Consider the following 17,006-nt stretch of genomic DNA (forward strand, 5'->3'; position numbering starts at 1 on the left):
CTTCTCATGAGGTAAAAATATAAAGCAACATGCCTAGGTCTTAAAATCATGATGTTGAGTGCAACTATAAGAAAAAAATGGGCTTACTGATATAATGTTATTATGTAATTTAAAGCCACATTTGCATATCAAACAACCTTGCCTATTTCTACAGAGATAGTTGTTTTTTCTTTTTTTTTTTTTTCTTGTGACAGGGTCTCACTCTGTTGCCCAGCCTGGAGTGCAGTGGCGCCATCTCAGCTTACTGCAGTCTTGACCTCCCAGGCCCAAGTGATCCTCCTGCCTCAGCCTCCCGAGTAGCTAGGATTACAGGCACAGGCCACCATACCTGGCTAAATTTTTTTGTTTTTTATTTTTAGTAAAGATGAAATCTTACTATGTTGCCCAGGCTGATCTCAAACTCCTGGGCTCAAGTGATAGACCCCCCTCCATCTCCCAAAGTGCTGAGATTACAGCCACCGCGCCCCCGGCCAAGATAGAAAGTTTAAGGACACATATCAAACATACTAGAGAGGTTGCTGATGGGATAGGGAGGATGAGTGTGAGCATCACAGACGAGGGAAAAAGCAAAATGAGACAGCGGCTTTGCCCAGATGGACAATGAAAATGTGCTATGAGTTAAAGAGCATGATTTTTAAAAGGAGAGAAATCTTTTAGTCATTGGTTTTCTCTTTGTTCTGGCTTAATGAATCTGCTGCAAAGGCAAATAGCTTTCAGGCACACTTGCTGTCCTAGTGGTAACATTGGCTTCAAGGACTCCTCGAGCGGTTTGGGATGGCTTCCTGAGGGTGACAAAGAGGAGCTGTGTTTTCAGCCAAATATCAGAACCAGGGCCACTGCCTGCCGCCAAACCCCAGCGGGCACCCCTACTTTGTGTTTATCTGTGGTGGCTATGCTTGCCCACCTGGGTGGGAACCCCGAGAATGACTCCAGACTTTTCCAGGGACCACATGCCAGGGTATTTTTACAATTTATGTGTAGACTTTGTTCGGGTGGAAAAGTTATTTTATGAAGACGAAACAAGCAATTGGGGTACCTACCTTATGGCATTTTTTACATTGAGAGTGTTAAAAATACCCCTCCCCTAACCAAAACCCTGACAAATAGAGCCAGGGAAGGCCATGCAAAAAAGGATTCTTGGGCTTGTATGCCTGATAACAAAAACTTATCACAGAAGACTGCAAAAAACACAATCTTGCACAAAGCCCATTGCAACTTTGCACACAACAATGTTTCTGAAGGATATTTGCCCAACAACTGCCTGTCCAACCTGGGCCTGGCATCACCTTTGTTATTGATCTTTGTAGCCAAGGATAATCATTTCCAAATGATCATATAATCTTCCTCATTTTTTTTTTGTCTTCCTTTACCTCCGTGAATATGCATATAGTTTACTCTGGCTTGCCTATTTCTATTGCAAGGCTCTGTTTCCAAACGAATATCTTTTTCTTGTGGAGAGCCTCTCTCTGTTTGTTATTTAGGTTGATAAGAGAAATGTGAACATTTGAGAGGTCAGGTAAAAGGCCTTAGTCTACAGTAAAACTTTTTTGCACCCTTAGATGCTTACTTCCACTACAACTTGCAGGTGGGCCTTGGAAAGTTCTTGGAATAAGTTTGAGCTTTGATCTTGTCCGGTTCATTTAGCATAGATTCTCAAAATGTGGTCCCTGGACCCACAGCATCAGCATCACCTGGAGATTGTTAGAAATGCAAATCATCGGGCGTCATTCCAGACCCTCAGCTGGAAACTCTAGGGGCATGACCAGACCCTCTGTGGCTGAACAAGCCATCCAGGTGTTTTTGATGCAGCTAAAGTTCTGGAACAACTAATGTAGCCCCATTTGGAAAACTTGGCTGTACAGGCCTCCCTAGCTAGTAAGCTGCTAGCATTTTTTGTTTGTTTGTTTGTTTGTTTTGATACAGGGTCTTGCTCTGTTGACCAGACCGTGACCTCCTGGGTTCAAGCGAGGACTCAGCCTCCTGAGTAGCCGGGACTACAGGTATGTGCCACCACCATGCCCAACTACTTTTTGTATTTTTTTTTTGTAGGGATGGGGTTTTAGCCCAGGCTAGTCTCAAACTCCTGGACTCAAGCAATCTGCCCACTTTGGCCCACGAAGTGCTGGGATTATAGGCATGAGCCACTGTGCCCAGCCCTGCCAGCTTTGTATAAGCTGAGGAGTTTTTAAAAATACCTAGACTCAGGGCAAACCCCAGACACTTAAATCAGATTCTTTGGGAGGTGAAGCCCAGGCACTGGTATTTTTAAAGTCTCTACAGATGGTTCTAATGTGCTGCTAAGTTAGAGAACTGCTGATCTAGACCAGGCCTTTTCAAACTTAATGTGCATGTGAATTGCCTGGACCTTGTTAAAATGCAGATTCAGTCTGCATAGGCCTGGGGTGGAACCTGAGCTTCTGCATTTTTAACAAGTCTCTAGAGGATGCTGCTGCATCTGGGCTGCTAACTACACTTGGAGATAGGAGGTTCTGGAGAGCAGAGGAAAGAGCATGAACCATAACCTAGGGGCTGGTAGTCCTGACTTCTGAGCCAAGGTTTGCCTTTATGTGGCTGGCAACTTGCTTGGACTCCTACCTCAATTCTTTGGGCCCAAGGTTTGTCCTGCCTCAGAAGGATGTCAAGAAAATTGAGTGAGTAATGCAGAATTGTTTCTTAAAGTGTGTGCAGATGCTCCATGAATTTAGAGAGTATGTGGATGCACATTACTAAATTTTAATAGTTGTGAACATGTTGTTATGAGTACTTAGAACAAGTAATAATGGCTTTTGATGTATAGTAGTAAGAAAGCTTCCTTTTAAAAGGCATGTATTTAAGTTTCAAAAGTGGGGCTATTTAAAAATATATGAAATAAATAATAGTAGAGGTAATTGACAGAGCAAAATTATGAAGGCAGGATGAGAATGACTCAAGTTTGGGAAATGCTGAGAAAGCAGATGCCCAAGGGCTATGAAAACTTAAAAAAATAGGTAGCACTTGATTTTGATTGGCTGAATGAGATGATGTGTTTGATCATTTATGGGGTTGGCATTTGGCAACATGCACTGGGTGGCTGGGATCACTGTTTATTAAAAAATATTTGAGTCTCTACTTTGCACTAGATACTCTTTTAGTCTCTTGGAAAAGGGATTGGGGGGGCAGGCAGGATAAAAACAAATCATTTATGCCCACAAGAAAATTGCAGGAAGATAAAAGTCATGAAATAAACTCTGTGCTTCTAATTTAATTTTTTTTATAGATTATGAGGAAAAAGTTTTGCTCACTATCAGCTAGGAAAGCTGTCTTAGCACAACCATTCATTCTTGCACAAATCAAAATCAAGACGAGCCAGATTTAATTTAATATTTTTTTTACAGATTATGAGAAAAAAGTTCTAATTTAATTTTTTTATAGATTATGAGAAAAAAGTTTTGCTCACTATCAGCTAGGAAAGCTGTCTTAGCACAACCATTCATTCTTGCACAAATCAAAATCAAAATGAGCCAGAAGGCTCCATTCTGACAGCTTCTAATGGAGAAGCTACATTTACTGGACATGGGGAAAGTTGCTGGGCTCTAAGGACTGTGCTCATTTCTTGAACTAGATAAATGGTCTTGGTGTAGCATAATACCAAAACTTCTTGTCGCAGCCCGTAAGGACAGAACTCAATCAGCCTGAAAAGGAAGTCAGTGACTCCGACTCAACACAGGAATGTTCTGTGATTCCTAAAGAAGGATGTAGGAGTGTGGCACAATTCAACCACAGTCTGTGGCCCTGTGCCTCTGCCTTGACATGAGTGGGATTTCCCAGCTGGTCATTTTCTTCTTATCTAAGACATTGGGAACAAATTACTTGACCTCCTCTGGGCTTCAGTACTCCCACTCATCAAATTAGAGGACTGGGCAGTCGCTAGGCTCTCTTTAGGCATCATATTTTAGTTTCTGTGATTTTAAATTTGAGAAGGGGTGTCTAAGGGAGAATACATAGGGGAGGGGGAAAGGCTTATTAAAAGTGTAGTTAGACACTGAATTTTTAAGAATTGCATTTTGTAATAATACCTTTACCTAATCAGGACTGACAATCTTACCTGATGACAGCACCTGGAGGAATGGCTGCATTCAAAAACAAAAATGAAATAAAACAAGACCTTATTTGAACTTAGCAATAATGCTGATTCCTCTTTTTGATTTGAGGAGGTTATAGCTGTTGTAAATGCTTGAATTGGGTCTGCCCAGGCAAAACGGAGTCAAGAGTCCATGTCTGATGAATTTTAACAATGTAGACAATAGAAAGGGTTGCTTAAACTGCCCCTCTTTTACCAAAACACATTTACAAATGAAAGAACAACACTTCCATTTTTTAAAAACATTTTTTGAGATGAAGTCTTGCTTTGTCACCCAGAGTGGAGTGCAGTGGTGCGATCTTGGCTCACTGCAAACTTTGCCTCCCGGGTTCAAGTGATTCTCCTGCCTCATCCTCCTGAGTAGCTGGGACTACAGGCGCCCACCACCATTCCTAGCTAATTTTTGTATTTTTAGTAGAGACAGGGTTTCACCATGTTGGCCAGGCTGGTCTCGAACTCCTGACCCCAGGTGATCCGCCGACCTCGGCCTCTGAAAGTGCTGGGATTACAGGCGTGAGCCAACACGTGTGGCCAAAAAATTTCCATTTTTAATTGCAGGGTCTGGGGAATTAAAATGCATCCGTAATTTCTTGCATCTCTCCGCTCGGGCTTGCATGAATGCAGAGGGATGGGGAGGACTTCTTGAGGCAAGCATCCCCCTCTTGTCGCCTGCCATCTGGAGAGAGAGGGCTGTGATTTATCTCACTTTAATCAGGAAGGACCCGATGGGTGGATGGAGAGGTCTGATGGCTTTGTTGCTCCATGTGGGGAAGAAACGGACAGAGTGAATTTGTGTATGATCCCTAAGGAGAAAGCGTCTTTGTGCTCTATTTCTTTTTGACCTGGAGCCCCTGAAAGCAAGCTAGTTACAAGTTGAAATAGGCCGTTTCTAAAGTGTGATTTTGTTTGTGTATGAGCCTTGATTACAAAGGGGAAAAAAACCCGCTTAATTTACATACACCACATGTAGTGCAGGATCCCCTGGGCTGTCTTTTCAGGTATCAGGAAACTTTGATGAAAGTCGCTTGTCTCATCTAGGAGTCATTTCATATTGTTTAGCAGAGCCTGGTATTAACATTTCCTTCCAACTGTTTACTGGAATCTGTGTGTTCCCTTCAAGTGATGCATACTAGGTGCACAGGCTTCCTGCCACTGTCATCCTAATCTTTCCATGCAGACAGGAGCAGAGGGGAGAGCGCTGAGCCAGGCCCCAGCTTGCTTTTCTTTCCTGACACAGCCCGGCTCCGCTGCACTTCTCAGCTCTTGCTCTAGGTAGTGCTGTTTGACCATTTTCTTCATGTGACCCTCCACTCGGTAATATAAATTCATTCGGAGGATGACCTGATATCAAAAAAAATTCCTTTTGATTAGTAGAATCAACTTGTTTCTTCACACGATACTCTTCCCACTGAGACACATGGAGACAATTCTGACTCCAGGTTTGCAACCTTGAGATTTCTCTCAGATGCAATAAAAAAAAACAAAAAAGCATTTTGAGTGGCACAGTGACGCCTAGTGCATGATCATGTTTGTCTGCTCAAACATTAAAGGGAAACTGGTGGGTTTGAGGATGCCCAGCAGCACGACAGCTGCCAATGTAAATGAGCCGTATAGAGAGAGAGGGGGCGGGAGGGGACTACAAACTTCAGAATATGAGCTGATCGTTTATAAGTTAAAAAAAAAAAAAAAAAAACAAGTCAAAAGGGAGCCCAGGATGGTGCAGGAAAAAGGAGAAAGGAAGATTTTCCTTGCAGCTAATCAGGAGAGTTCATAAGGGCTGATTACATGAGTGGAAGCCTTAAGTTCTTTTTTTTAAAAAATGTGAAAGTTTGCATGTATGTATGTATGTATGTATGTATAGCTTCGTGTATTACCATTATTATTGCAATCAGCAAATGGATTTACTTCCTTTATCTCATGGGCTCCTTCCCACTCACTTCTGGCAGCACATTTTCCTTTCTCCTTCATCCCAGAACACCAAAGAACAGATGCGCTTCCTAACCCTGGCTCCAGGGGACTTTATACAATGTAAACAGTGCACCTCTAACGTGGTTCACCGCTTAGAGAACGTGTGTCCCATTTTAAAACTGTGACTCCTTTATATTTTGCAGTGCTTATTTTAATAAGAGACATTGGACTTGTGACTTATTTTTCATGGAGGAGTGAGCTTAATGGTTGAAAGTAATCGATAAACTTGTTTTTCCTCTGATGCCATCAGCCAAGATCCTATGGCAATAGTAAGAGGATGACACTGGGCTGGCACCCCCTCCATAACATATTTGGACCATTTTTTTCCCCCAGAATGCACATGCAATAGCTTTGGTTTGGTAAGAGAGAGATGGTGTACTTGGTTTCCTTCTGTCACACTTTTGGTGAAATGAATTAGACTTTTAAATCAGGAAATTCAGCGAGATGAGTTAGATTTTTACACAAGAGCAGTGGAGGACTTCCAGCTGGTTGGGGGAATGATACGGAAATATCTTGCTAAATCAGGGTCTGGTGGAATGCTGCTCCCCTGGCAGGCTCCTCTTCACAGGGAGCAATCTGTGGGTTGCTTATAGAACAGAGCGAGCAGGAGGCATAGCATGGTCTTGCTCGTGGGAAGACCCGGTGTTCAGATGTTTGTCATTAGGTACTGGGTGTGGGCTTTTTCAAGCTAAACTGAAGCAGCAGTTCTATTAGGAAGAGCCTCCCAGATCAGCATCTTCTGTTTCTGGATACTCTCCCTTTGAAAAGCCAGATTTCAGCAAAAAGCTTTGCTAATGGTGAAATTGCACAACTGAAACCCTATGGGAGCAATTGGAAAGATGGAGAAAGAGGTGGTTATATCATGTACTTCAACAGTTTATTTAGAGGCTGTTGACGTTAGAATAACAAGCCAAGACAAACAAAAATACTCATTTTGGATGAAAATATTGTCTTTTCATGTTATTATAGATAGCTGAGTCCTAAGACTTATACAGAAACACATTTTCCTAATGAGTGGCTGATTTTTCTGGTTGTGCAAGTAATATCCAAATTATTGTACAAATTTTTGGCTCAGGAGCAAACATTGTATTGCATATTGAGCTAATCACTTGCCCTTTCTAAGGTAAGCCCTTACCTCTGCTTTCCCTTCATCTTGTCATTTCTGTTTGTTGGGTACAGGTTTCCTGTTGGTTCTTTCTTTTGGCTCTGATGTAACATGAATGCAGTTCTTAACATCCTTTCAGACATAAACACAACTTAGCTCATTGTTTCTGAGTTCATATAGAGGTTTTCTTGCCCCTGAGACTTTCGTGTCAGACAGCTGGATGTTGCTGTGTTCAAGGCTCTATATGTTGATTTTGTATCCTACAACTTTACTGATTTCACCTATCAGTTCAGTTCTAACAGTTTTCAAATTTTATTTATTTGTTTTTGCTTTTTAAATATTGTATGTTTCATTTTAGAGTCAGGAGGGTAGATGTACAGGTTTCTTACACAGGTATATTGCATGGTGCTGAGGTTTGGGCTTCTAATGATCCCACCACCCAAGCAGTGAGCATAGTAATCGATAGGTAGTTTTTCAACCCTTGCTCCCACGATCCTTCCCTCCCACCTTTGGAGTCCCCCAGTGTCTATTGTTCCCTTCTTTGTGTTGAGTTCTAACCTTTTTTTAGTGAAGTTTGTAGGGTTTTCTATATATAACAAGATCACGCTGTCAGTAGAGACAGTTTCACTTCTTCCTTTCCTATTAGGATGCCTTTTATTTCTTTCTTTTGCCTAATTACCCTGAGAAGTGGTGTCCGTGGGCATCCTTGTCTTGTTCCTGATGGTAGAGGAAAAGTTTCAACTTTTCACCACTGATTATGGTGTTAGCTGTGGGTTTGTCATATATGGCCTTTATTTTGTTGGGATACAGTCCCTCAATACGTGATCTGTTGGGTGTTTTTTTTTTTAACCATGAAAGGGTTTCGAATTTTGTCAAAAGCTTTTTCTATATCTATTGAGATGGCCATATAGTTTCTATCCTTTATTTTTCTAATATGGTATATTATATGTATTGATTTGCTTATGTTGACCCATGACATGATCATGGTGAATGATTCTTTCAATGTGCTATTGAATTTGGTTTGCTAGGATTTTGTTGAGGATTTTTGCATCTATGTAGATCAAGGATATTGGCCTGTCATTTTCCTTTCTTGTAGTGTTCTTGTCTGGCTTTGGAATCAGGGTAATGCTGGCCCTGTAAGATGAGTTTGGAAGTATTCCCTCCACTTCAGCTTTTGGAAGAGTTTGAGAAGGACTGGTATTAGTTCTTCTTAAAATATTTGGTAGAATTAATCTGGGAAGCCATCTGGTTTTGGGTTTTTCATTGATAGGAGACGTTTTCTTACTGATTCAACCTCCTTGCTTGCTATTAGTCTGTTCAGATTTTTTAATTTCTTCATGAGTCAATCTTGGTAGGTTTTATGTGTCTGGGAATTTATCCATTTCTTCTAGATGATCCAATTAGTGTGTAATTATACCTAGCAGTTTCTTAGGATCCTTTGTATTTCTGTGATATTGGCTATGATGTTTCATCTTTCATTTCTGATTTTATGCTATATTGAAAACATGAGGCATAGCAGGTAGGGGACACTGGTCAGGACTTGGGGTATAAACTGGCAGATGTTAAGGTAGGTGATTCTGGTTAACTCAGAAACTCCGAAGTCCCGTGTGGAAGAATTAACTGCCTGTACTCACCTAGTAATGTATATCCTTGGTCAAAAAAAGATCCAGCTGAGAATGTTGGACGAAGGGACCAAATCAATATTCATCATTATATTGAAAACAAGTCAGATTGGCTGTGGTCTTTTGACAGCAGGTCAGTGGCTAAGTCTATTTGAACAAAGTTAGGGCAGGTTCAAGGGAGAATCCTGAGATCGGTATTCATTGTTCCATACAACCTTGCCTTTCAGTTTCTTCTCCCCATGCCTCCAGGATGTCCCTGCACAGCCCGTAGAGCCCCCTCCTTCAGTACCTTGCCTTATGAAGGGGAGAAAATGAGTTTTCCAATGTTAGCATATATTTAGCCTTCCAAAATTTCTATTTCTATTTTAGGGGAGCTCTAGGAAAACAGCAGATTACTCTAAATCCCCAGGTAAAAATCTGAAATGGTGGAATTTCATATGACCAGGAGACATATTTTGGGGCAAGTGGGCTTTTCACAATCACTTGGACATGAAGGCATCTGCTTCTTCTATGCCTAAAATAGTCCTTCAATTTAGTAGTTTAATTCCTCTTCCTCTTTTTCAAATTTCAAGACAATACATGTAGTGACTGAACAATTTGGATCCAAGTTTCACTATTTAACTGCCAGTGTGACCTTGGGTGGGTCGCTTAATCTTTTCAAGGCTCAATTTCATCATGTAAAGTGGAAGTACAAACAATCCCTGACTTACAATATTTTGACTTATGATTTTTCAACTTTCAGATAGTTTGAAAGCAATACACATTCAGCAGAAGCTGTACTTTGAGTACCCATACAACCATTCTGTTTTCCACTTTCAGTACAGTATTCATTATATTACATGAGATATTCAAAGCCCACTTTATTATAAAATGGGCTTTCTGTTAGATGATTTTGCCTAACCGTAGGTTAATGTGAGTGTTTAAGGTAGGCCGAGCTAAGCTATGATGTTTAGTAGGTTAAGTGTATTAAATGCATTTTCAGCTTACAATATTTTCATAAGTTTATTGGAATATAACCCCATTGTAAATAGAGGGGTATTTGTAATAATGATATCTCTTCAAGGAGACTTTGTGAGCCTCTCATAGGAAAATGCATACACAGATGCATATAAATATATAATCTTTATTTTCCATATATATGATATTCTTTAAGGATATTCAAAAATCTGGAAACAGTTGCCTCCAGGGAGATAAATGGTAGTGGGTTGGGAAACTTTTAACTGTATATGCTTTTGTACCTTTTGCATTTTGAATCAGATGAATGTATAATCTACATAAAATATTAAGATTAAAACATCACCAAACAACTTATCAGGAGTTTGGTGAACATAAGGGAAGGCCGCCTATGGTGGCTGTATTTTATTCAGTGTTGGTCACTGTTGGGCACTTCATAGAGTTTATTTCATTTCATCCTCACAAGTGCCGTAGGAGGAAGGGGCCCCAGAGGGATTCATGGTTAGAATAGCAGAGTAGGAGCATTTGGCAGCTATATTCTGTGTAGGTGATTACTTAAAAGATATTTTTGTTATAAAATGTTTCAAACATACAAAAAATATAGAGAAGCAGTTTTCTATAGTTATTAAATATTCTTAATGGGTAGTCACAGAAATTATCATCCAAAGTGGGATATTCTTGAGAGAAAAAGGAGGTTCTATTTATAATTATGGTGGGATAACAAACTTAAGATGAACAGCTCTGGACAAACTGGGTTGTATGGTCCCTGGAAAACAAGGATTACTGTAAATGTGAGTCCCGCCTTGTGCTTCTCTCTGTCCCACCAAGAAAATATGATCTTGATACAGATGTTCATTGTGTCAAGGCTACCATGGCAACCATGATCTAGATACACTGTTCAAGTTTTATGCTGATCCTACCTATATATGTCTCAGGAACTTTCCAGAGTTTCCTTTGAGTGCTTCTAAATTTTGCATAAATGGTATGTTGTCCCTTGTCTCTTTTTAAAACCTGTAAGCCATTTTCCCTTCTTTTCCTGGAAAATTAAAGGAACAAAGACCAGGAAATAACAATGTATTAGCTAAGGTTCTGTTGATTGAAAGCAACAGAACCTAATTCTGGCTGGCTTAAACCATGCTAGGATTTAATGAAGAATACTGCAGAATCTTAGATATCTTATGACTGGGAAAGAGGAGGTTCAGGCAGTTCCTGGGACGTCAGCAACAGGTAGCTGTCAATTAACTGCCCCCACAGCACCCACTGCTGCCATCATCAATATAGCACACCACAATGGCTCCCAGCCTCTGTACGTCTGGGTTCCGGTGTTCAAATTCTAGAGACAGCAAGAGAAATCCCACTGAGTCAGGGATCCTTCCCTGGGTCACACTCCCTGCATATGGTCAGAAATGCAGGATTATGTACTAAAGACACAGCTAAAGAGGACCCACTTCACTGTTTTGGGACCATTTGCAGGGGAGGCAAAATTGTGAGCTACGCACTTAAAGAGGTGATAACCATAAGTTTGCAGGAAAAAAAAAATTGGAGAAGAGAAGGATAACACTATGCTACAGTTTCTTCTGAAAATGGACGAAGGGAATAGCATTTCCATTTGGAAATTCTCTCCTGGCATTTCAATATTTATGGATTCTGAATTCTGAGAAAAATCAGTTGAGAAATGAGGAAAATGGGAAGGAACATTCTAATTTTCCTGTGAAAATTACAGCTTAATAGTCAGTATAGAGAACTTACTGGCTTGAAGAAATGCACTGACTTCAAGTCAAGCAAGATGAGGAAGCACTGACATGTGGAGATGAAAGTTAAGGTGAACAGGACAGGAGCAGTAAAGGAGCCTCAGTCAGACTTTCTTGTATCTGTTGCTGTGTTACAAGTGTGTGTTCATGGCCTTATCCACGGCTAACAGTGAACCATTTCTGCAAATAAATATTAATGTGTTCATAGGCATAGTATATGTTTTACAAATCCTATGAGACGTTTTCTAAGAAATGCCAAGTTTTAGAAACAAAATATGCCCTTAAATCGGCAATTTTGACAGTTGCTTCTTTCTAGTGCTATTCATCTTGCCAGGAGATCAGAATGTTATGTTATTTAAATGGTATTGGAGGGGATGATTGATGCCTTGTTTAACAATGTCATGTAAACAATGATTAAAGCATTAAGTATTTGTGGTGTTACCTTTCAATCTTTAAAGGACTTTTCTTTAGCATTTATTTTGTGATAATATTCATTTCTTTTTAATGTTTTCTCTATTAATGCTATTGGATTTTATAATCTTGTTACAATATGTTGGCTCATAATAATAATAAATCATCATTTGTTATCATATCTTTTTAAAACAGAAGACTACTAAAACTTTTCATATAATCCTGTTACAGAAAAAAACGACTATTTGCTTGTTATTATAGTCACTTATTATTTTTCAAAAACTTGTAAGTGAAGTGTTATGAAAATCATATGAATTTGGGAATTCCCAAGCATTCTCAGAAATTCTATTTCCTTGTTCCCAAATCCCAATGATTAATATCTGCCAGGAGTCGGAAAACAGTGGAAGGAAGTAACATCCTATGTTGGATACCTGGTAGGGTTAGTGAAGAAACGTTATTGCTGAGCTCTGTGTTATGCTCACGAATGATGCCATTGAGGAAGTCACACTTGTTGAAAGGAACGCAGATACACAAAGAGTTTTGCTGCTGTCTGTTAGATAAGAACCCCCTGGTCGATTTAGCTCCTACTGCAAGTTAGAAAAATCAATCCAATGATAAATGAAAAGTGACCAGTGTGCTGGGAAATAACTTATTTTTTGGCTTCAGAGGAAATTTTAGAAACAGTGCCAAGTGAAACGTAAAAACAAACTACGAAGACGTTCATGAATTTCCCTCTGAAGCTGACAGCCATATTTTAGCAGATGGAACTCCTACTATTAGCCCAACTCTTGGGTTGAAACAGTGTGTCCTGGAAACCCTATGTTAAAATGCAATGTGTTGGGGATATTGTTCCTCTATTTGCTTGAGTTAATTTTCAAATTAGTGTACTCTTGCTTAGCTGTGCTCTGAGGGAATGAACAAAAGATTGGTAAACTCTGATGGAGAACACTGGTCAGGCAGGGCACATAGAATCCCTGGGGATGGTGGTTCCTGACAAAAGGGGGAGGAGGACCTGAGCCAGGCTTGGGCTGGGCTGGAGGAACATGAAGATGGGATCTACTCACAACCCCCAAAACTGAGGGGTCCTGGTAACACATTATTTCACCCTCAGCCATGCAAATTCATTATTTTTATGGATAAAATAGCTTTAAAGACTAATTTACATTGAAATGTTAAAATATTTATATAGAGATTAGAAATATTTATATAGAGATTATTGGGAATCCCCTCCTAAAGCCCAAACATAAAAACTACCAAAAAAAAAAAATTCCGTGTAGGCTAAGATTGCAAATGACTGATGGAATGTAATTTAAATTAAACATGGAAAATATATTTCCTCTTTAATAAAGATCTAAATTCTATTCTTTTAAGGAGCCTTCAGAAATGAAATTCAACTATTAAAAAAGGTATAGAGAAGCCTTTAGAAAAGAAACTTTTCTTTTGCTGTATTATATAACAAAGAACTTTGATGAGAATAGTTCTAAAGTGTTTAATAATCGATTACACTGATGTTTCTAGGTATTGTGGGGAACACCTAGAAATTAAATCTTCATCTTTGGCAGATCAGAGGCCTATTATTTTTAGGTAAAACAATTAATATCTGCTTTTAATAAATCACAAATTTTGCAAGTTAGCCATTAATAGTAAGTGCTTTTCAAAGTTGGGCCCAATACATGAAAAAGCCAGAAAAACATACCTGCATTAGTTTTGCCCATCACCTTCTTATGCTGGCCTCAGGAGATTTATTAACAGCATTCAATATTTTAGGTAGGCTGGATGTGGTGGCTCATGCATGTAATCCCAGCACTTTGGGAGGCTGAGGTGGGAGGATGGCTTGAGGCCAGGAGTTTAAGACCAGCCTGGTCAACCTAGTGAGCCCCTCGGTCTCTCTGAAAAGAAAAAAAAATTTAGGTATCCTGTGGCTACCTCCAAAAACAAACTCCAGAGGAACTGAATTTTTTTTTTATTTCATGTGTTGGGATAATGGCTTCTTTTGCAGTTACTTACGAAGAATTTAAGGGTCAGTAAAAATATTTTTTCATCCTTAATAACATGAATTCTCTAATTTGTGTGTGATATAACGCTAGATATTGTGCCAAAAGTGTTACATAGACATAACCCATGCCCGTTTTCAAGGATAATACTAATATAGAGAATAAGAATCATTATTATTGTAGTAATTATTATTTTAGTAATAGTAGTAATAATCAAAACAATTACATCAAACACTTATTAAACCCTTATTATGTGACAGGTACTGTGTAAGCAATCTCCACATATTAGCTCCTTAAATGTGATCACTAACCCCATGAGGTAGGTAGCATTATGTCCATTTTATAGATGCAGAAACTGAGCTTTGAAGAGGGAAAGCAACTTGCCCAAGGCCATGCAGGCAGTCATTGATAAGGGTGGGGAGCGAGAAGTTGAAGTCTGAGATGTAAGTTCACAGACACGAGTACGCAAACATGTACAAGATACTCGTATGACATGTGGGGTTGCTTGAAATATGTAATTGACTTTCCCCAGCACAAGAAAGTGTTTGGACAGATTTCAAAGGGATCTAACACTTCCTTAGAGGACTGCCCTACGACATTTTTCCGTGTGCTTTTCTGCCTCTTGTCCTATACTTTTGGCATTTCTTCTGCTCTTAGAGGCAATGAGTCAACAGCATATTTTTAGCACCTCCTGTGTGCATAGAAGTGGCCCCTGACTGAATGGGAGTGTATAACTACCATGGGCCAAATCAGTGTGCTTTCCTGTCAGCCAGGGGATTATAGAAGAACACGCTCCCCTGATTCCAACAGAACTTGCTGCCACTCTGATGTCTTCATTGTAAGGCCTCTAAATGAATGTTCAAGAAATTCATGTTAAAGGCACATGTCATATGTGTAACTTGTAGACATTTGTGTACTTGTCTCTGTGTCCTTACACCTCAGGCTTCAACTCTTGTTTTTACCTTTATCAATGACTACCTGTGTGCTGTGTGGCTTTGGACCAATTGCTCACCCCCTCTAAAGCTCAGTTTCCGCATCTGTAAAACGGATATAATGCCATATATACATAGATATAGATGGACATACACAAATATATATACACAAATATATATGTGTGTATATACATATATATATAATATACAAACTGAAATATATAGTTATATAAATATTTCAGTTTAAGTTTCAAAAATCACTGGAGGGTATTTTTATAATACCCTTCAGCAATTTTACATGCTGCCTTTGCACATTCTGGTGAATTTCTAAATGGAAGTCTGATCGAGATTAATCTTTTAATGCATCATAAATAAAAAAGAAAATCACAGAATGATGTAGCTGGAGAGGACCCTGGGGATCTAAAGTGTTTCATGAAAGATTAATGTCCTTGATCTGTTTGTAAGTGTTTTGGAAAAATCTTCCATGGTCAAATAAAACTTGGCAATGTTGGATTAAAGTTAAATAGGTTTTTTTTTCCTGCAGAACTTCATAGTCTTTAATATGCTAATGTGTTTTGTGAATCTACAAGGAATGAAGTGTTTCAATACTTATTTTACCCAGATTCTCATTTTGGGACAGGCTGGTCAAGCTGAGTCAGCTAGTATATTCTCTAGATGGAGATGATGGCTGATGCCTTTTTGAGAGCAAGAGAGTCCCCAGGAGAAGCAAGGGTATATCAGTTGCTCCTATTTCATGCCAAGGATCCTCAGTCTTTAGAGGCTCAGAGAAGGCTGAAAGGCTACTCTAGGCTATCAGGGCTACCATTCATTGTGACCCATGCTACAGAGAAGCTTTGAGCTCAGTGCAAAGGAGTGACCAGCCCTTGAGAATCAGGAAAATTTATTTATTCCTGACCTAGTCCACTGAGGACATACAAGAAATGGGGCAGGGGAGTGTCACCAGCTATGGTTACAAGCTAGTCTGATTCTCTTTCATTAAGAAAACTGGTCCCTGTGAGTTTAGATTGGGAAGCACCAGGTTAAAAAACTTTTAGGCCAGGAGTGGTGGCCACTGTACTCCAGCCTGGGTGACAGAGTGAGAATCTGTCTTAAAAAAAAAAAAAAAGTTAAGTGATGTCTTCTCTTGAGGACCTCTCAGAACTTTTAATATGAAAGTGTGCATTGTGAAGAATGGGAGTAGAGTGTACAGGAGTTTTAAAAGCTACTTGGTCATGAAACTCTTGCTTTGTGTAGGATTCGAGGGGCACTAACATTCTGAGGAAAATATTTTGGGAAACATTGATCTAATCCAAACTTCTCATTTTACCAGCAAACAACTGTGGGGCCCTCTAAGTTTCCTTTCTCCATCATTGTGACAAATTCATTGGAATTAATTCAATTAAACCTGGGGTCAGCTTTGAAGAGATTTATTTAGCAGGTAAATCTGTTTTGTACATTTTGAGGGAGTTCTGAGATTCCATAGTCAAAAACCACAGATCAATTTAACCAACCTTTATGGAATATCACCTATGGCCCAAAGACCCTTTAGCTACAGTGATGGTCTACAAAAATATAAACTGTAATTCTTGCAATACAGAAGATTAGTAATAATGGTAAATATAATGATGATGACACCATGAATAGCTAACATTTATTGAATGCCTTTCTATTAGTCAGGCACTTTACTAAGTATTTTAATCCTCCCAACAATTTATGAGGTAGGGATTATAATAATTCCCATCTTATAGTGAGGACACTGAGGTTAGGAAATTATCCTAGCCTAAATGTTAAGTATAAGCATGAATAGAAAGGTGTTATCAGCCTATAAGACATTCCTTTATGAGTGATACAAAGTCCTATATAAATTCAGAGAAAAGAAAAGTGGTTTTAGAAATCCTTGATCAGTGAGTGTGAAGCACGTGGTGGCCCAGTTACTGTTTGGTTGCCCATCTGTCCTCCCTCTGGGGATCAGCACCCCCTTACTTTGGAAGAATTGTTTTCCTTTTCACTGTAAGGTTCTTTCTGGCTATGTGGTAGGGCACATTGCCTCAAACTAGCCCTGTTCCAGTCTTTGAGAACCTTGAAATTGGAACCAAGGGAAGAGGATTGCCTCTTGAATGGTAATTCTCTAAAATCTAGTCTGAGGTGC

The sequence above is a fragment of the Pan troglodytes genome, chromosome 5 (assembly GCF_028858775.2).
Source record: "Pan troglodytes isolate AG18354 chromosome 5, NHGRI_mPanTro3-v2.0_pri, whole genome shotgun sequence".
Classification (NCBI taxonomy): Eukaryota; Metazoa; Chordata; class Mammalia; order Primates; family Hominidae; genus Pan; species Pan troglodytes.